Genomic DNA, 22,079 nt, shown 5'->3' with positions numbered 1-22,079 from the left:
GCCAGCAGGTCAAAGTCTGATACTTGCGACCCTCTCTCCTACTTTGGGCTGCAGAGCATGGCGGCACATATCAGGGTATGGTGCATGCAGAGACGCATGGAACGCTGTGTACACACAGTTTTGCCTGATGAACGAAACCGCGCTGCCATCATGATCCTTGCCGTCGGTTATCTCCTGGTTAATCGGATAATTCAGTCCGACAAACAGAGAGTGTGTACCAAGGCTAGTTACCAGCCTCCAGTCAAAAATTCCTGAAGGCCCAGAGAAGCTGGGATCCTGCTCAAAGACCTTGCAGTGACTGTGATTGTATTCCGTGAAACAACACGTCCGGTACGTGTGAACGATCATCAATCTTTCACCGTCGTCTGATCGAGCCAAGAACCACCTACAACTGCCATGCCGCTTTTCTTTGAAAGGTTCTGGGATTAGGAAGGGTAGGGACACCAGGCGGCCTAAAACATCATATCAAGTTGGAGTCAAATAAAAAAGTGCTCTTGATTTAGTCAATCTTAAGAATAGCATGTTATGAGCATGAATATTTTTTCAGCAAATGTTGACAGTAATATAAGCAAGCCATCATGATATCATAGGAAAGTAACATACTACTGTAACAGCCATTTGTAGCAATGACTGGAGTAGGCCAGCAATACGTCCAGCCATAGAAGCAGTCGACAGCGTAAATGAAGCCCTTGTGTTCAATGGCATCAGAGAACCATGGAGGATGTATGATCCTGCGATGGACGTGCAGATTTATCCACTTACCGCAGTGACCTGTCAGATAGGCGAGACCACGGTTGAAGAACGCAATTAGCCTGAAGTCTTTATAATTCACAGATCTTGTGGGCACTTGGCAGATTACAACCTTGAGCAAATCAAACTTGGTATCATGTTGGCTACTGTAAGATTCCGAGTATTCTGGGCCGCGGTGCCAAAGCAGTGCAGTGTTAATCGAAGGAAGGGGGATCAATCGCCGGGTGTAGACCTCCACGAGCATCCAGCTGCCGCGACCGTCGACGAGCACCATCCAAGACGTGTTCATGCCGACCCAGTACATACCGTTAATGTAGTTGAGGCTGACGGGGATCGGATCGCAGTCAAGGGGGTTGATGCTCGCCACCCTACGATCGTTATGCTGCGTGACACGCTGTTTCTGAAGATCAGGCGGCATCAGCAAGCAAGGAGCTGGCTTAAAAAGCTCCGGCCTGAGGGCTTTGAGTAAACGGTACAGCCCCGACGAGCACGCGGCGAGCGGCATGGTACTGAGATTGTCCACACGCGAAACAATGAGCTTGATTACCTCTGTGGGGAGCGAATTCCAGCCACTCTTTCGGCGGACGCTGCTCGGTTCTGCCATTGTTAGTGCTTGGGTTTCGGACGAGGGGGGAGGCGCCTTAGCGGGGATGGAAGATTGGACAAGATTATGTGTGGACAAAGATGGAGAAGCAAACATGTGCTGCGGGAAGTGGACAGGTGATGATGACTACAGCACGCCGCTTGACTTACGAGACACATACCAGCAACGTAGGGTCATGTCGATGCCAGACAACTTGCTTGAGTGATCACAGTACTGGTACTCCCTACAGTGCTATGCCCTAACTTGCTTGAGTAGAGTAGTAGAGTAGGACTCTGCTCTACTACTAGCACCGGAGGAGTAGTATATTCTAATCTAAAATAGTTACAAACTTCAATGCCCGAGCGTGGAACGACTACGAACCGTGCTCAAAGACCGTGTCTACGTGGTGTTTGGACATGGGCGACAACCTCAACGCCAACGGTGCTGCTCCCGTTGCACCGTATGTGTTTCTGTCCTTCCTGTTCGAAATCGTGGTAGAATTCATGTTTCTACTCTGTATCCTACTACTATGCTAGTCCACATGATTAGTTTCATCTCTGTTATAGCCGTCATGATTTATTTTGTGCTTATTCGGATTAAATCTCGTAGTAACTTGCTCATATATTCAACTGGCGCAACGTCCCCTACAGCCACTCCCGTTTCATGGACGGCCTGGTCGATGCCTCCAAGGAGCCCTTCGTCCACTGCTATGAGTGCCCGATGCCGTTTTGTGGCTCGCCGGCGGACATGGTGCATCACCTCACGGATGCGTGCAGCGGTCACTGCTGGCCCTTGGCGGAGAACATCAAGTACGAGACGTGCTACCCGTTCACCATGCCGGAGTCGCTGGAGGATCACCGCCGCCTGCTAGTCTCGGAGGAGGACGGCAGCGTCTTCCTCTTGATCGTGGGCACCGGCGAGGCCCGCGCAGGCCGCCGCCCCGTCTCTGTAATGTGCGTCAGGGGCGACGCCGCTGACGCTGACACTGACACGAGGCCGATGTACGGGTGCGTGGTCAGTGTTACTACCCCTCCGGGTCGCGTGGGCGGCGACACCGGCCTCATCGAACGGACTTGGACTCTGGGGAGCTGGGACTATCCCGCCAATGTGGACTTGGAAAACCCATGGCATCCTTTACCCGCCGACGCGGTGCACGGGGACTCCAAGGAGGTTCACCTGGACATACGCATTATCAAGTTAAATGTTGATCATTAGTCTTCGCTCAATGTAATCCGCTGTCTAAGCATGTGGAGACTTCCATGCAGGATCTTGCTCTATTGGAGTATCGCGCATGAATAAAAGTGTATCCGTTTATGGTTTAGTCTAGAATCTTCCATGTATGAATTTTTACTACAGTACTGGTGAAAGACTTACGATGAACCATTTCTTACATCTCCTCTGCCCGCTTGCAAGTCATCCTGATTTAATCCCTCCGTCTAGGTGTATAAGGGCATGGTTAATATTACTTAATAGTATAGCCAACTGTTGACTATAAGAAAGTGCCATGTCATCTGTAGCCAACATGTATAACAATCGATACTCAAAAACTAATTCTTAAAGATCATTTCTTGCAAAGCACAATAAGTGTTATTTCTTCACAAGTTTTGGATGCAGGTTGAACAGTTGAACGCTTTTGTTTGCAAAAGATACCTTTTTATCTATTTCACCCGGATGTTTGTGAGCTCTAGAGATGAAATAATATCCGAAGAAACCTATCGATACCCGTTACACATGAGATGACCCCCACATCCTTTGTCAAAATAAACAACTCCCCGATCAATGCATTTCACTCTTCGGTGCAACGCACGGGCACCTTACTACTATAGATTAGTACGACCAAAAATTGAACTAACATTATATATAGTACGATAAATGCTGATGCATGTCACCTAAAATTATATCATTCAAAACTATGTTCAAATACGAATCCAACGATATAGTTTTTGTTGACATGCACTAACATTTTGTCAGTTAAATCTTCAGTCAAATTCAATGGGGGACTAATAAACCACGACCGATGTAGTACAAGTGTAGAGGGCGGCGCTGCACGGGAGTCTCACCTCTCACCCCGCTCGTGGCGCGGCAGTAAAGCCGTCATATCACAAAACCCAACCACTCCCAGTAATAAGTGGCCTGGTAAAATAAACGGACAAGCAACCATCACATCCCTCCGTCTTTTTTGCATTTCATCTCTCTGCATTTACTTTCTCCGGTTCATCTCGCACACTCGATCCCTAGCTACTACTCCTAGGGCCAGTTCTTTTGGCGGCTTCCCCAGCTTTTCCCACAAGACTAGTCACAGTGGAGAGTAACAATAAGGCGCCTCACTCATTTATTTGGGCTTCTAAACTACTACTTCCGTCCTGGTTTATTCCTCACCATTGTAATTTGTGCTAAATTTTGACCAAAGATTTAACTGGTTTATTCCTCACCATTGTAATCCCTCCGTCTAGGTGTGTAAGTCATCTTACGAAAACCAAATAATCCCAAAACACTTAGGCGCGGTGCATTAACTTCTACTCCGTACCTCGTTTCTTGTTTCTTGACATATCAACCAATAAGAGATAAAGAGTGTGCATGCTTTTAATGACTTGAGATATCAAACACGACATGCAGTGGTTAGTTCATTGCATGCAATACTATTAATTAGCAAATAAACATTAACGTTTCTCGTTTTCTCCTCCTCCTTGGTCACGGTGCACAGCCTAAGATGACTTACTCACCTAGACGGATGGAGTAGTGCATGTGACATGCACTAACATTTCATTAGTTAAATTTATGATCAAAATTTGACACAGATTACAATGGGGACCAATAAACCAGGACGGAGGTAGTAGTTATGGGATTACTAATCTAGAAGCCTAAAAGAACTGGCCCCTGGTACTCCTACTAGTAGTAGTACTCAAGTTGGAATTCCAATTGCACGGCACAACTTGTTAGGCAAAAAATTCGATACAGGGTGTAGGAAGCGGTTTGGGAATTTGCATGCCTTTCCAACCAGTGAGATACTCCGTACAAAGTACGACAGAGAAATAACCACAGAGAAGGAAGCTAAAAGTAAACAATCAAACGAGCATTTTTGCATTTGTTTTGCATTGAATCGTTTCACAAGCTTGACTAGTGTTGTTTTTCTACTTTTACAAAAACCGCATCGTAATGTTAAAACGTGCATTTGCACGTACATAAGTAATAGTAGTACTCCCTCCGTCTAGGTGTATAAGTCTTCCCTCCTTCTTGGTCACGGTGCACAACCAAAGATGACTTATTGACCTGGACGGAGGGAGTAGCACAGTCTGCAAGCATATATCGAGAGAGACGTGTAGTGCGATAGTATATAGTAAAGTTTGTGCTATATGCACGTACTTGCAAAATGCGTACGAATACACAAGGTTTCCAAACTTTCCCTTTTACATACTTAATTAAGGACGCTAAAAATTCCTGAACGTTCGGGATTTATCATTTGCGTCCCAAAACTAATGAGATCGCCTTACGAAACAAAAATTATACTCCTCCTAAAAGCCACGGCGCTCGCAGGAGCGCTTGCGGCGCGCCACGAGTGCCCTGGTGCGCGGCCGTTTCCCAGCGCGCCGACACAACGCCTCTTCCTCAGCCTCGCAACTCGCGAGGTGCTGATTGGCGGCTTGCCGGCGGGCGAGCGCGATCTCACCGGTGTGGTGATCCGGCGCCAACAGGTACTCCTCCTCGCTGGAAGCGTGCACCCGGTCCACGTACCGCCAAGCGTAGATGAGGCGCTTGGGCCCGACTGCACTCAGGGCGTCGGCACGGGCGTCCTCCGCCACCCTCACGGCCCTCGCACGAGCCTTCTGCCAAAGAGCCAATTGCCTGACTCTCTCGGACGCGACATAGGCCTCCCAGGCAGCTTGTTCCGCGGTGCGCTTCTCTTCCTCGGCCTTCTTCTCCGCCTCTATTTTGGCGCGCTCTGCTGGAGGCAAAGCCTCCCACAAGGCGACATCCATTTCTTTCCAAAGCTCCTCAAGGCTGGGGGGCTCGGCGGGCGGCGCGGCGTTCTCCTCGTAGCGGGGAGCCGACGCGTCCTCCGGCGCGCGTGCTGGCGAGATTGGGAACGCCGACGCGTCCACCTCGACGCGTCGCGGCGAGGAGCGGAACGCCGACGCGTCCTCCTCGACTAGTGGCGGCGAGGAACGGAACGGCGACGCGTCGCGTCGCGGCGAGGAGCGGAACGCCGACGCGTCCTCCTCGACTAGTGGCGGCGAGGAACGGAACGGCGACGCGTCGCGTAGCGGCGAGGAGCGGAACACCGACGCGTCCTCCTCGACTAGTGGCGGCGAGGAACGGAACGGCGACGCGTGACCGTCCGCGCGGTGCAGCGAGGGGCTCCTAGGGCTTGGGAGGGGCGATGCCATGGTGGTCGACGTGAGAGGGAGGGGGAGGAGATAGCGATGAACGTGAACGTGAGGGGGAGGAGATAGCGATGTCGTGGGAGGCGCAGTATTTATAGCGAGCAATGGCACACCTACGTAAGATATGGACTGAGCTGCACTGACTTAACTGCAGGTCCAGTTGCGTCACTGACATGTGGGCCAGACCCCTGTTGGGCCCATATGTCAGTGACCCAATGCACCTGCAGTTAAGTAACAGCTACGTGGGCATATTTGTTGGAGTAAATTACGGGGGAGCGAAGGGGTGGAAATATTGCTGGTCACAACGGATTGGACGAGCGTGGGGGGAGGAGAGTCATGCATGCAGATTTTTTCACACGGGGTGGAGTGGTGGGACCGCCGGAGGGAGAAGGAGAGTTTGGCAGGCATATTGTTTCCACACATGGAGAGGAAAAGATTTGGAGACGAACGGGCTTCCTGCAGGTATGGGGAACGGTGCATAATAAGTCATCTTGCATGCCGGGCTAGGTATAGTCTCAAGTCATTAAAAACATACACGCCCCACACATGTTCATATTTCAAGGTGCACTAAATTATTGCATGCGATGATTAAGGCTGGCCATAATGGTGGTATCTTAGCTGGTATCATGCACACGGGAATAGCAAACATGCTGATGTGGCAAAGAATTAAAGAAGAGAGGGGGGTTAGAGTAACTAGTGTTCATGCATGCATTGGTAAACACATTTTTTTGTGAAGAACGACAACACTAGTTGAGTACTTTTGCAGACTTCAAAAACTATTCCACCGCCTCTACTATCTTGCTAAGAGTAGGTGAAATTTTTGAATCGAGCCCTTTAAACTAGAAGGGAGGTAGTGGTACTCTAAGGCTGGTCATAGTGGGGAGTAACTTAGACTAGTAACATGCATATGTTACTAGTCTATGTTACTACCTCTATAGTGCATAGTATCATAGATTAGTATCATAGGTGGTCTCATTTATTGCCATGCATGACACATAGTAGCATCACATTTATTATGTTACGGTATCTACCTATGTTACTATAACCATCTCTCTCTTCTTTAATTGCCTACCACATTAGCATGTTTGCGAGTCCCAAGTGCATGATACTACTTATGTTACCCCCACTATGGCCAGCCTAATAGCTAACCTTGTTGTGATGACAAGATAGGACATGGCACGCACCTGGACGGAGGAACTAGTCTGCATTGTGCATTTAAGTTTTGTCTGAAGTCAATGTACCTCTACTTTCACCAGACTTATAGAAAAATGTGTCAACATTCACAATGTCAAATCAATATTTTTACACTCATTATAAAACGTAGTTCTTATACTCATTATAATCAGTATTGTAGATATTGATATTTTTAGTATAAATTTGGTCGTGGGATTTCATTGATGCCTGTCAAAGCGTGGAGGAAGCGGAGCTTAGGGCTTGCATTGCCGGTCTCTACATAGGTATTTCTCTTCATAATCCTGTAATTTTAGAGACTGATTGCGCTTTTGTGGTAGCGTCTCTTGCATCGGGGGACTATGACAGGTCTGCTATGCGTGACCTGAAGATGAAAGCGTTGAGCATCTCGAAGTTGATCAACAATCTTCAATTGTCAAAGATTAGCCGTTCGGCCAATAAGGTGGCACACTTAATCGCTAAGTATAGCTTTGACAATAGATTAGATGGTATTCTTGTAAATAACGTACCGCCCTGTGTGGTGAATATTGTATCGAATGAGTGTACTGGTGTGGCTGGTTAATTAATATAAGGTGGTGTTCAAAAAAAGTATAAATTTGGTCAAACACTTTGCAAACGGTTGACGGGAGTAAAAAGGACCAGAGGGAGTATCATGCATGCGGAGTAGGCAAAAAAATTGCTTGTCTAAAAAAAGGCAAAAAAATTGCTCATTTATAGCCGGTCGAAGTCTCAAAGGGCGCGACCGCGCGAGGGAGGCGAAGGTCGTGGGAGGCGCGACGTTTGACGGAATTAAGTGAAGTTACATCCACGCGCCGGCATGGCGTGCGAACAGGCAGAAGCTATACCGTCAGGCCTACGATATGGGTCTAGTAGACATGACATCTAGTGGGTCCCGCATAGTTCTCGAGAACTCTTTGGGGGCTTGCAGCCGTTTATCCACCGGGCAAGCCAGCAACCCCACGCCGTTCGCACGCCCTACTCGTCCCCGTCTTCTACCTTACAACAGTTCGCTCCCAGTCGTCCCGTCCTTTCACATTAGTTCGCTCCCAGTTTTTTTGCGGGGTACAACAGTTCAACTTCTCCTAACCCTCCTCCAAAATCCATGGCCTCCCAAATCTCCATGGTCGCCGCTGAGTACCAGGTTAGAGCCATCACCGGCGATCAGTTCATCGTCATCTACACACGTGGATCCGAGACGGTGAAAGCATGGCTTGCTCGCTTCCTACGCATGTTCAACAGTTCAACGGATGAGTGGGTCGCTGGGCTAGATGTTGAGTACACCACAGTCCTGGGACGAGAGAAGGATCTAAAGGACGAAGAGAGGAAGAAGCCCGCCGTGATCCAGGTTTGCGTACATAACGTTTGCTTGGTCTACCACATATGCCATGCCGACGTTGAGTGCCAGGATTTTAAGAACTTCCTCAAGGACAAAAGAGTGAAATTCGTTACTGTAGGCTTTAAGAACGACAGGGATGTCCTGCGTCGGATAGGTCTCGTTGTAGGCCAGCCCTTCGATCTCCAGAAGGCAAGCCTGGTGTCCTCCTCTCAACCTTCAATGCTGACCCTGGCAGCAGCCATGATTGATCCTTCGTACGCTAAACTGAAGAAACCTCATCACGAGTTTCATCATGCATGGGAGTCGAAGACATTAGATGAAGATCACATCCTGTACGCAGCAATGGATGCCTACCTTTGTTTAAATATCTACAAGGGTTGGATGAAGAAGCAGAGCCCAGTGTCCGGTTCAAGCAAAGAAGCGTCGGCGAAGAGGAAGAGGAAGAGGGACGAGGACGAAGTCGAGGACGTGGACTCGGACTCCGAGTAGGTGGCAGTGCCGTCGCTCATGCTGGTTCTACTGCAGTGTCAAGCGGACTAGTTGCTTAGTTTATTTTCAAGGGTGTGTTGTGCTGAGGCCCCAGCAGAACTATGTTTATGTTCTTTCTCGTTATTTGAACTCTTTAGTACGTACAGTAGTACTAGTACTATGTCTTACTACTGTTCTTCTTGCAGTTGGTACTACTGCTCGTATCTTCGTGTTCCTACTGTACTTAATACGTTCGTACTAGTAGTATAATTTGGGTCAGTCGATTTGTGAAAGAAGTTCGACGGAGCGAAGGAAGAAGACGGCAGAAGAGGTGGAAGAAGCCCTTCTAGCCATCCATGTTGCATCAAACGGCTCACATGAGTCGACTGACCCAAATTGCTCCTTCAGATTGCAGGATCCATGTGGCATTCAAGGTCTCGAAGGTAGATTCCGCGTCCGCACCCGGTTTGCGGGCTCGACGCGCGCGCGACCGGCTTCCGCCGCGACAGCCACCATGCGCGCCTCCTCCGCGCGGGCGGAGACGACAATGACACGCTAGTTCCTCCTCGCCGGCGTGCTGGAGCACGCGCTCGTCCTCCTCTTCGTACGCTGCGTGCATAGACGCGGCTCCACCAGCTGCTCGCGTGCTTGGCAGCGCGGCGGCATCGCGAGGAGGGACTGCAGACGACGTGAGCGGGCGAGCCTTCGGCTTCATGGCACAGGGATGGCGGCGACACGGCGGTGATGGGCGAGAAATTGTTGGCCGGAGCAGGCGGGCGCCGGCATGCGCAACGGCGGCGGCGGCATATTGATGAGTGCGCGTGTGGGAGCTTACTTTAGTTTTATATATAAGGTTGGTCAAACTTAAAAGAAAACCGTACTAGTACACGTAAACATTAGACTTAGGCAGCGCTTTTATTAGTTAGTACCACAGCCACGATACGGAATCCTGTGCAAGCGCGTGAACCGCGGCCGCGCGGTCGATCGAACGGTGCGTCACCGTGTCGCGCTCGAAGGACATCCACCGAACCTTTTTGTGTGTGTGAAAACAATCCTCGAATATTACTCAACTTTTTTTCCTGTGAAAGTTCTTGACGCTGCAATATTTCCATATATTTGAATTTAGCTCCAGTTCGTGTTTATTTGGATTTGGACGTTTTAGGTGCGCCCTAGTTTTTTTAATACTGATTTTGTGTGTGTGACTGAGAGAGAACGTGTGTATGTGTCCATATGTGTGTTGTGGCGGAAGGGCAATGTGGAGACGGTGTGCGTGTGATACAGACATAGAGAGGTGTGAATGTGCAAATGATCATGCATGAGTGAGACATAGACAGATGCCGATACGTTGTGTATACATGAGAGAACGGTCTTCTAGTTTACTTGTGTGTGTGTGTGTGAGAGAGAGAGAGGAGAGAGAGACAGAGAGAGGAGCATCCGTAACACAACAACCATCTCTCTCGATTCGTCCGTCCCTCGCACGGTCGCATGCAACACATGCATCAACGCGCACATTTTGACACCCTCACCCGGCCCCTGCCCACCTCAAAGCCCGCACAATCTCTTCGTGAATACCCATTTCTCTCCTTAGGTTTGTTTTCTCTCAATATCTGACACACACACACACACACACACACACAGACATGCAGCACAACACACACACACACACACTCCCCCGAGCACACAATTCATCCCCATCCAAGGTTATACGGCGACCACTCTCGCTTGTGCTTCTTTGCACCCCAACATGCACAACACCTCAATCTTCAAAGAGGGCATCGAGCAGATCGAAGACGGCGACTACAACAAGTCAAGACCATGCGTAAATTAATTATATTTTAGTCATTTTTTGTGTTCTAAAATGCCTGCACATGCGTGGATTCAATGAAGGCAGGCGAGGCAGTCTTAAGCTGGTTGCACACGGCGAGGAGGCATGCTCAGCCGGGCCTGCAGCGAGTGCGGCCCTCTTGGCCGGCGCGCCGGTTCAATGCCTGCGCTATGAGAGGTCGCGTCCGTGTCAGAGCAATCACTCCCTCCAGTCCTTTTTTGTTTGGGTATAACAAAATCTCGTTTTCCATTCACATTTTACAAGTAAAATTCGTGGACAAAATTTGACCCAAAGTACGATGGGGACTAGTAAACCAGAATGGAGGTAGTAATTTTTTTTAATCAAAGAAGGGTTTCCCCTTCCGATTTTCATTACTGAAAACCAGCATCTAACTCTAAACCATAGTATTTGCCCTAGAACTACCAGGTTCAACATCTCGCAACATAAACCCATACAACCTCCATCGCAAAAAAACCATATAACCATACGCCAAGGAGGTACGTAGTACTATGAATTCCATTTTCGCTCCATACCAATCGTTCTAAAAAGTACTTACTACTTATAACGCGCCATTAAAAATCAGAACTCTTAACCCCGCTAAAAAATGATATTTTAAACGTGGCTACTCGATCTGTGGCAACTGGCGAGCCACCACGCTCCAAGTCGTTCACCTGTGGTCCCGACCATCAACTCCTACGGATCAAATTATCACGCGAGCTGACTATTCCTACAAAGGTGCTCCACCACGTACCAGGTACCCGCGAATGCAGCAATCGTGCACCTAGGGTTTTAGGATTTATTTGTTAACGTCGCCTTTACGTAACACTCATGTGTGCGAGACAGCGAGAGGCCGACTGCGTGCGTGCGCCTCTTCTCTTCGTATATGTACTCCACTATTTGTCTGGTGTCCAAAAAATTATAATAACTACTAGCAATGTGCCAATGCGTTGCCACACGATCAAAGTAGATTAATACATATTCACCGATTTGATAGAAAAAAAGTCTAGTTTTGAAATACGTATATCACTAAAAATATGTTATGTTTCACTCAAAATATATTCCTTTGGCGGTTTTGATGAGATAAGGGAGGAATGTTGTTGGTTTCAAGATTCGAGAAGTGGTATATGTCTAATTTCTACTCTTACTAGCAAGATGCCCGTGCGTTGCACGGAACATCAAGATCTTGTGGGAGAAAAGGATGAACGAGGGAAGGCCTTATCTGCAAATGTGGTGAAGAGTGCGGGTAAATTGCCATATTTTCCTTCCTATCCGTCAGATATAAATCGGACGACCTACATTGCAGGATGGCAGGCCCACCATCATCACCAACTCTATTTTTTATCCCTACTCTTATAAAAAGCATTGTCGGTGATGATCGTGTGCCTGCCATCCTGCAATATAGGCCGTCCGATCTATATCTGACGGATAGGAAGGAAACTATGGCAATTTTGCAAAAAGATACCCACACCCCTCTCCACATTTGCAAATAAGGCCTTCCCTCGTTCATCCTTTTCCCCCACAAGATAAACTACTCATACAAATGCATCTTGATGTTCCGTGCAACGCATGGGCATCTTGCTAGTTGTTGCAAAAAGCCCATGTGTGTGTGAGAGAGAGGGAGAGTGGAGGAGGACGGAGTGCATGTGTGACAAAGACACAAGGAGTGTGTGTGCGATAGGTATCAGCTTAAAATGAGGCGATAGTGTGTGTGTGCACGATCGAGAGGGCGTGTCTCAAGAAGGGAAGAAAAATCTACATAGATACAAGGAGCGGGAGAGAGACATGTATGCGATGGTGGAAGCACGAGTGTGCGGGTGTATAAACCTATCTAGAGGCTAGCTAGTCGATAAATGTTTGTGAGAGAAATACGAGTCGGGGTGCGAAAGCGAGAGTTTTGTGTGTGTGAGAGAGAGAGACGGTAGTCGGGAAGGGGAGTGGAAGCAGGAGTTGTGTGTGTGTGTCTGTGAGAGAGAGAGAGGAGACGGTAGTCGGGGTTGTCTGATCGGTAAACAAATGAATAATGTCAGTCTGGGATGGAGACGAAAAGGAGACCGCAACAAATGTTGTGTCTACAGGAGAGAGAGAGAGAGTAATTTTAGTGGTATGAGTCATATGTAGAGACATATAGGTGTGTGAGAGAATCCCATAGAGAGAAAGACAAAGTGAAAGACGAGTGGAGACTGTGTGTGTGGCGGTGAAAAAGAAAGCTTAGGTACCGAGTGATACCAGAGAACAGTAGAGACGTGAGAGATAATGAAAACCGTGTAATGTATAATGATAGGGAGAGTGTGACACTTCTCAAGGGAGACGTCGAGAGACCATGTTTGCGAGGATAGGAGAAACATGAAGTGAGCGTGCGGGTGAGCTGGAGAAAAGAGAGTGATAGCTACCTGAAGGAGCATGCATGCGAGAGAGATGGGCGTGAAAGGAGTGAACAAAAAAGGGATTCAAATATTTGAATTCGAGATGATGATACATGTAATCCATACTCGAACCAAAATTGATCTATCAAACATGCATACTCATATGAATTCACGCACATCTATGTTATTTAATATGTAGATATTACTGATCCATACATTTTAGTAGAACATAATTTGGTTAAATTTTTTCGAATTCAACCTTAAGATTTCGAGATCGTTGTATTTGTAAATCATATTATACATATAAAGGAGCAGAATTCTTTGTTGTGCTTTTGAAAGTATATATAAAAAATGATGTATATAGAATGTAATTCCAATTGAAAATGGATCCCGCCCGAAAAAAATAGAATACAAACGGGATTCGAATTGAGTTGGCACGGTAAACGTGCACTCTGCAAAATTTGAACGAAGCGGGGAAAGTCGCAGTAACCGCCCGAAACCAAAATCTGCGAGATGGAAATCACTACTGCCTATCCCTGCCACGCAAAGCCTATCTGCTGGATTTCTATAGGTTTCGATAGGGGTAGGTTTGTAATTTCACCCAAACGTGACGTAACCGCCTCTCACCCGGATTCATACACGGTGGGCGCCAAAACACAGTGTGTCCTCGGCCGAAATCGACTCCCTCCCCGATTCATATTCATACACGGTGGGCGCCAAAAACAAACTCTCGTCGGCAAATATTCGGTGTATGCGAGATTACCGTCCTATCCCCAACCGACTAATGTTGCTGTGATGTAGTAGAAATTTGAAACGGGGGCTAAGTTTGTAAATTTCCTCGCATTTGAGACAAGCGCGCCCTGAATACATGGTTCCCCCTTCCTCTCTACCTCCCTTTTCCCCATTCGTACTCCGTGGGCGCCAAAACACCCTCTCCACCCCACCCTCCTCCGTCCGCCGCCGTCCGCCACCCCATCCACCGCCGTCCTCCTCCACCATGCCGGAGCTGATACCCCGACGCCGCCGTCCATTACAAGAGATCGACCTCTCTCATCCACGGCTTCGGACCGGGATCCTTGCATCCCGTCCTCTCGCTTCATCCCCGCCGTCGTCCACCTTGTCGGCGCCGCTCCTACGACCGTCTCGTCCACCGCGCCCCGCCGCCACCGTCTACCCTCCTAGATCTGCTTCCACGCCGCCGACAGCCATCGCTACCGCAGCACCGTCAAATTCTCAGCAGATGCGTACACGGCGCCGCACCAGAGGCGGTACTCTTTCGTATCTGCTCAACTTATTTATCGCAGCAAGAAAATAGATCGCCACTGCTTTACTCTGATTTCTTGTCTTGGTTGCGAAGTTGCCTTTGTCCGGTTTGCACCTTCAGATCCGCCATGGCACGCTCAACACTATACTCCCAATGCTTATGGTTTTCCCCTTTTATATTCCACACTAGTTAAATCACAGTAGACTAAATTTCAAAATTGGGTCAGTCGATTTTTCAGAGCTCGCCGGAGTTCGCCGGTGCGATCGAAGGGGCTCGGGTGGTTGTGGGGCCTCGCCGAACGAAGAAAACTCGACGCGGGTGGGGGTTGGGGGGGGTGGGGGTGGGGTGGCGGAGGAACACAGGCGGTGGGGGCCGGTGGTCCGGCCGGCGGCCCGTGCGGTGTTCTGTATGGGAAGAATCAGAGACGAGGAAGAAGAAGGGTTAGGAGACGTAGGATCTTCATCCAACCGCCTGAAATGGTCGAGAGACAGCTGGGAGTTGCATTCTTAATGCGCTCTGGTTCATCATGTGTGGGCACTGCGCAACCAACATTTTATTATCCAAAATCTGCTTGCTCTTCTTTACCATGTTCCTCTTCCGTTCTTCTTTAATATGTACTCTCTCCGTTCCTAAATACAAGTCTTTGTATAGATTCCACCATGGACTACATATGGAGCAAAATGAGTGAATCTACACTCTAAAATGTATCTGGATACATCTGTATGTGATCCATAGTGGAAATCTCTACCAAGACTTATATTTTGGAACGGAGGGAGTATGATAGTAGTACAGTATGTTCCTTGTACTGAAGATGAGCAGGGACATTTGCAGTGTAGAGGTCTATACGGTCGGTTGTGATGGACACTTTGAGCCTCTTTGATTCGTAGGATCTTGTAAACATAGGAATAGGATTTGTAGTGGCCTGCCCACTTGAATCCTATAAGAATAGCAAGGAAATGCGGGGAGCTGTGTCGCCTTTGAGAGTTACACTGATATTAACAGTACCGCACCTTCACTTGAAGAGAGCTGGTATCCGAAGCCTTTCTAGCCGTACCGGCAATACTAGCACATATATTCCAGCAAGTTCCACTTTGCTGATTTTACTCTGATGCTTAAGGTTTTCCCGTTATATCTACACTATGATCTGTGTAGCTGCTTTGTGTCGCACTAGCAGCAGTCCACTCTTGAAGCTAAACACTGCAATGACTTACAAAATTGGCACCAAGGCATTGAGTGCCATTCTGGATGCAATGAAACTCATACGCTCCCCACCTGTTGATTCTTGTTCAGAATATGATCCTAATGACTATTCTAACCTCGAGGAGTCAAAGGCAGATGGCCTGTCCTGTTCACCCATCAAGGTGCATGTTCTAATTTGGCAATGTTTTATTGATTGCGGGTATCTTGCATATGTTGTCTTGCATTTCTTCTACTTTGTTGCACCGCCATCTGCTTAGTTTACTCATCATATATGTCGAGATGCCATGCCCATCCATTATCAATACATATTCCATCTGTCATCATACCATGTTTTTCCACTCAAATGCTGTTCTTGTGCATCAGACATCAAAAAGGAAGAGGGTGATTGCCGAACCTGAAGGAGCACCAGCAAAGTCCTTGAAAAACGTGGTGGTGCCGGAGAAATCAGACAGCACCCCACTTATATTGGTTGTACAACCAGTGACACAAAACGTAGGACCGACTCCAGCAGACTGTACCCATACTTCACTGGCCACACCACTAGCCCCACCACATAGGACCTGCACTCCAGCAAAAGGTATACCGATTTCATTTGCCATAGCACCAGCTGTACCACAGAAAAATCCCACTCCAGCAAAAAGTACAGCAAGTCCACCGGCCGAAGACCTATCCCAACTGCAGAGACGGCCAATTCTTGCAGATTGGAACCCCATTCCATTTATTCCCAGTTTAAAAGACAATGCTTTCAATGTTGTTAGGGACTACGTGCATATATTCCCATCATGGGAAGATTATTGTGAAGACAAACACCATTTTCACATCTTCCTGTCCAACTTACGTGTAAGTGCTATTATTCATGGTTATTATTTTCCTGTTTTCTGCTGATTGAACACATCAATGATTTACATTACATTGTTGTAACTAGGCGAGGGTCAATCTGGATAGTCATGACGAGCAAAGCTTGCTTGTGCTTTTCAAGGAAGCATTGCAGCAGTATCGGTGTTACCTGAGGAAATCACACTTTGATGGCAAGTCTATAAACGAATTTCCGGTGAAGTCTCCTGTGCTAAATTTAGAAGACATTGAATGGAAAAACCTTGTTATGCACTGGTCTCGTTCCCAGGATGAGGTACTGTCTATGAAATCACATGACAATTTGAACTTCTACTTTTCCGCATGTGCCTTACGGATCTTTTTTGCAGGAAATCTGCTCGAAGAAGAATTCCGGTTTGACAAGAACGACAGGATATCGCAAATATGCTGCCCGCTGCTTTGCTCTTGTTAGTACCTGTTGTCCTGTATCACTGTACTTGCATACATACCTGGTTCATTATGTGACAGCAGTATGCATGATAGCTTGCTTATCAATTGTTCGCTCCAAATTATCTGATCTGTATGAATGGTTACATTAGTGTAGAATATATCCAATGCCAATGTTTTTTAGCTCTGCATTGTTCTTGTAAGTACATGCTGTCCTTTATCAGTGTACTTATAATGACAGGTAGTTGTTCATGTACCATCACTCTGCAGCTTATTTTCCTTTGCCCTCCATTTTCTACACATCAGATCTATATTTACTCTTACCATAAGGTTGGTACTGAAGAAGTTTAGCTGTGCATTGCTCTTGGCTGTACCTTTTGCCTGTATCGCTGCACTTACATTTATAGCTACTTGGTTATGTAGCATCACTCTTCATCTTATCTTAAATATTCTCCATTTTTTCGTATATTATCACATCTATATTTACTCTTAACAAAATGTAGAATAAAGGCAATGCTTTTGAAGAAGATTCTGTGGTAAACTTCTTGAATTGCCCCCCCCCCATCAGCATGGACAAGGCCTTTATAGAGCCTGTCTTCACCAATAATGTAAGTTTGTCCATCTCAAGCCTTCAAACTTTGTTGTATATATTTGGTTAGGCATGACTGCAACAGCTGTTTATTTTTGGTGTTTGCATCAAATTGCTTGTTTAAAGTTTATTATGTAGTTCATAAACAAAAGTTTGTCCTTTCTCAATTTAAGTTTTCAGTTGTACAACCAAGTTCCTTCTTCATACCATGTAAATTAAACTATACAGAGCAAGTGATCTTCTTTTGCACTGCATGTATGCTTCTGTTCTTCATCCGTAATCCAGTGGTGTGGTGAACCTACCCACTACAGCACAATGTCATATTCTGCAATGTCTTAACTATGAACAATGTCATATCATTCTACTATTATTTAAACCGTCTCTTTATTTGCCAATCTGAAATGGTATAAATTGACAGCACACTAACCATTGATACTTATGAGTTCTTGATCTGTAATCCAGTGGTGTCGTGAAGCTGCCAACTCCTTCACAATGTCATTTCCTGCCATGTCTTGACCTGAACAATACCATATTGTGTTAATGCAATTTTAAATTGTGTCACTTTATTCGTCAGTAAGAAATGTGATGAATTGTCAGCACTGATACTTTTATGTGCAAAACCTGTCATCTGCCTGCTTGTTTATCTTTCAGAGTGAGGAAGATATAAGTGTTTAACAAGCGCAGTCTCATCATCTTGCTCAGCTGCTTGCGCTGCAGCTCCCCGGCAGGGCTAACCTTTCTTGAACTCTATTGAAGTGCTGTCGGTTTTGTATATTATTTTGTCGGCGTGTTTATTTGCACTGGTGGCGATCTTTGATGCCCAGTGTATGTAATCTGTTGTCTGCTTGTGCTTTATCATCATAGTGGCGAACTTTGATGCCCAGTGGATGTAATATGCCGTAATTTCTTTATTGTATAGTCTAGGTTTTTTCTTATTCACGATGTTGCAGTTATTTTACTGTATATATATCCTGTCTTCGCAGTAAACTAGCCAAACCGTAAAATCACGGTACATAATCGGGCCGTCATGCAATCACGATGTAGGTTGGGCCTGAAACGTGCCGAACAACTCACGGGCCGGCAGTAGCCCGAAATGAACCCCGACACATGATTGTGCGAATCAAATCACGGGCTTTTAACAGGCCAAAATTGTCTCGGTCCTTGTTTGGCCCAATCAGATATCGGCTGCGAGCAGGCCGGATGCAAACCGGGCCGTAGTTAGGCCCAACTATATGACGGGCTTTTAACAGGCCAAAATTAATATAGGCCCGAAATGTTAAATGGGCCCTTAACAGCCAAAACTAATATCAGGTCGAATTACTAAGTGGGCCTTTAGCAAGTGGGCCCAAAAGCATAGTGTCCAGTTGACGGGCTGAATCTGATATGGGCCATAATTGAGCCCAAAGCCTCTTAAAGGGCCGGACCTGATCTGGGTCGTAATTTGGCCCAGAATGTGGTAGGCTTTTAACGGGCCGGATCTCATATGGGCCACTATTAGGCCCGGAGCGTGGCAGGCCATTAATGGACCGGATCAAATATGGGCCGGCATTTGGCCCAAAACATGGCAGCCAGTTAATGGGCCGGCCTACTAGGGTCCTCAAAATCTTGTGGGCCTGCAGCTGGGTCGGCCCATTAATGTCGGCGAAATCTCGTGGGCCTTTAGCTAGGCTGGCCCATTATGATCCGCAAGAATCTTGCGGGCCTTTACCTGGGCCGGCCCATTATGGCACACAAAAATCTTGTGGGCCTTTACCTGGGCCGGCCCATTATGGCCCGCAAAATCTTGTGGGCCTTTAGCTGGGCCAGCCCATTATGGTCCGCAAAATCTCGTGGGCCTTTAGCTGGGCCGGCCCATTATGGTCCGCAAAATCTTGTGGGCCTTCAGTTGGGCCGGCCCATTTAAACTTGATGGGCCGGTCCACGTGTCAACATATTAGGCCCGTCTCGCCCATTGGATGAGTGACACCTGTGCCAACGCGGACCTGACACGTGTCTCCTCCAGCCAATGATGATTTTACACGTGGAAAATCCCCATTGGTCGGGGCTGTTAACGGGTTATCGGATCCAAAACCCGACCCGATAGCTTAACGGCGTTCCGTTACGGTGGATGCCACGTGTCGGTCACCCTTGACGAAAGCACTTCTGTGACGCGCGATTTATCGTCATGGAAGTGGACACTTCCGTGATGATAATTTTGGTAATGTCATGGAACACTTCTACGACAGCACAGGTATGACTATCTTGATTCTGTCATAAATTCATGGATGTACATGCATGACATAAAACGCGACCTACTGTGACAAACACGTATCATCACGGAAGTGTATTTTTTTTATAGTGTCTGGAGTACGATACGAGAAACCTTCTCAACACACCGGGGGCAGGGACCAGTGACCCGCCTGTTGTGAATCGGGCGGTCGAGGCGCCCGTGACCGGAGCGCCGGTTCAACCGCGTGCTGTGGATCCGTCTCGTTTGGATATGACTCTGCCTCAGCATGTTCCGACACCGCCGGGTCATTATTCTAACCCTCTGGATAACATGATTGCTGCGGCAACATGATTGGCGGCTCTCCCAATTGAAGGCGAGTCTCCGGCTGCGATAGAGACGCGGAGGGCCAGAGAACTTCTTCCGACAGCAGTGGCTCAACGGGCGGCTTATTCCTATAGCCATAAACGGATTCACTCAACCCCTCATCCAAGCCAGAGTTATAGCAGGCATATTGACTCACCGACAGTTTCGAGCAATGAACAACACCGTAATCAGCCTCGTAGGGATGACCCGCCGCGCGCTGGCAATGATGTCCAGGCTTTGGTGGACCAGGGCAGGGCATGGCGCGAGGATGAGCTGGCGTCTCAGTTAGCGTCTCAACGGCAATCTCCGGTTTATCCATCAACGTCTGTGGGAGCAGGGGTGACTTCTAGGACCTTGGGTGTGCCATGTTTAGTGCCAGCTCTACGCAACGAGCACCTGCCTAAGGATTTCAAAGGCCCCCGTAAGGTGCCTAACTATACAGCGGATCAACCCCCAGAGGCTTCGATTGAGAGCTATGAGATGGCTATGGAGATGTTGGATGTCAGTGATGCCGCATGTGCTAAGTATTTTACCATGATGTTGGATTGGCCGGCTCGTAACTGGTTGAAAGGGTTGCCTGCTAACTCCATTGGTTCATGGGCCAAATTGAAGTCACGTTTCATTCAGAATTTCAAGGATACATGCAAGCAGCCCATGTCGATTCTTGACTTACACACTTGTGTCCAGGGCGAAGGAGAGTCAACGACCCATTGGGTGTGCCGGATCTCAACCATTATTCACTCCTCAGACAGTATTAACGTCGGCTCAGCTGTCCTCATGCTAGAGAGAAACTGCCGTTTCCTTCCCCTCAAACAGAAGCTGGGGTGACTTAAGCGCCACTGTAATGATATGGGGGAGCTCATGACGGCTCTCGTCAAATATGTCGACTCGGATAGTACCAATGATCCAAAATCTGATGAGGATAAGGATGGAAAGGGGAAGAAAAATGGCAAGGGGCAGCAACAGAATATGGCGGGTCAAGGTAACAATGGTAAGCGCAAGCACACGGACAGTGGCTCAGATTTTGGGGCTAACACTAATGTGCAGAATAATGATCGCCGCCGCAAGGAAAAGTTCCAGCCCCAATCTGGAGGGTCAAGGTCTAATCTAGAGGCGTTGTTGAACCAACCCTGTCCAAAGCATAGCTGGCCTGATAGACCGTCAATGCACCTGTGGAAGGATTGTAGCATCATGAGGGAGTACAGGAATTACAACCTCAACCAGGACCACAATAATGGTAATGGCCCGCATGGCAGGGCAGGCTCCGGCTCACACGGACCTGGCTTGGGAGGCGGTGGATCAAGTTCCGGTTTTCAAGGACAAGGTGGTCAAGGGGGCTTTAACCAGCAGTCCAACCAGGGTAATTAGCAGCAGCAGTCAGGGTATTAGAGCAATCTGAAACAGTTGAATAGTGGACAGTATCATGTGTTCACCACGAGTTTATGCAAACAAGACCAGAAGATTCATAAAAGGACAGTGAATACAGTTGAGCCGGCAATCCCTCGTTACTTGCGATGGTCTGAACATCCTATTCTTTGGAGCCATGAGGATCACCCGCCTCGGGTTGACAATCCGGGTCAGTTGGCTTTGGTGGTTGCACCCCAGGTTGGGGGTACAAGTTTACTAAGGTGCTTATGGATGGAGGCAGCAGCATCAATATCCTTTACTATGACACATTTCGTCTTATGAATTTAACTAATAAAGATCTTAAGCCATCTAATACTGTTTTTCATGGTGTGGTGCCTGGAAAGTCGGCGTATCTGGTGGGTAAGATAGCTTTGAAATCGGTTTTTGGTGATGATCATGATTACAGAGCTGAGACATTGACTTTCGAGGTGGTCAAGATCAAGAGCCCTTATCATGCTTTGTTTGGGCGGCCGGCTTATGCTAAGGTCGCAAGACCTTGTTATGTTTATTTGCAGCTTAAAATGCCGGTTATAAGGGTACCATCACAGTGCAGCTTATGCGGAGTATGTTTGTGCAACAGAGGAGTTGAAATTTTACAAAGATAATGTTGACCCGGCAGATATGACACCTTTGAAGAAGCCAACCACAGAGCATGACCCTCTGTTGAAGTTTAAGTCGGTAGATGACACCAAGCTGGTTGACTTTGTTCCTGGCGATTCATCCAAGCAGTTCAGTATCAGTGCTAATATGGATCCAAAATAGGAAAGCGCTCTCATCAAGTTCATCCGTGAGAACCGGGACATCTTTGCATGGAAACCTTCTGACATGCCAGGTGTACCGAGGGAACTCGCTGAGCACACTCTCAATATTGATCCAAAGTTTAAACCAG

The sequence above is a fragment of the Triticum aestivum genome, chromosome 5D (genome assembly GCF_018294505.1).
Source record: "Triticum aestivum cultivar Chinese Spring chromosome 5D, IWGSC CS RefSeq v2.1, whole genome shotgun sequence".
Taxonomy (NCBI): Eukaryota; Viridiplantae; Streptophyta; class Magnoliopsida; order Poales; family Poaceae; genus Triticum; species Triticum aestivum.
Note: the sequence above shows the minus strand (reverse complement) of the source record.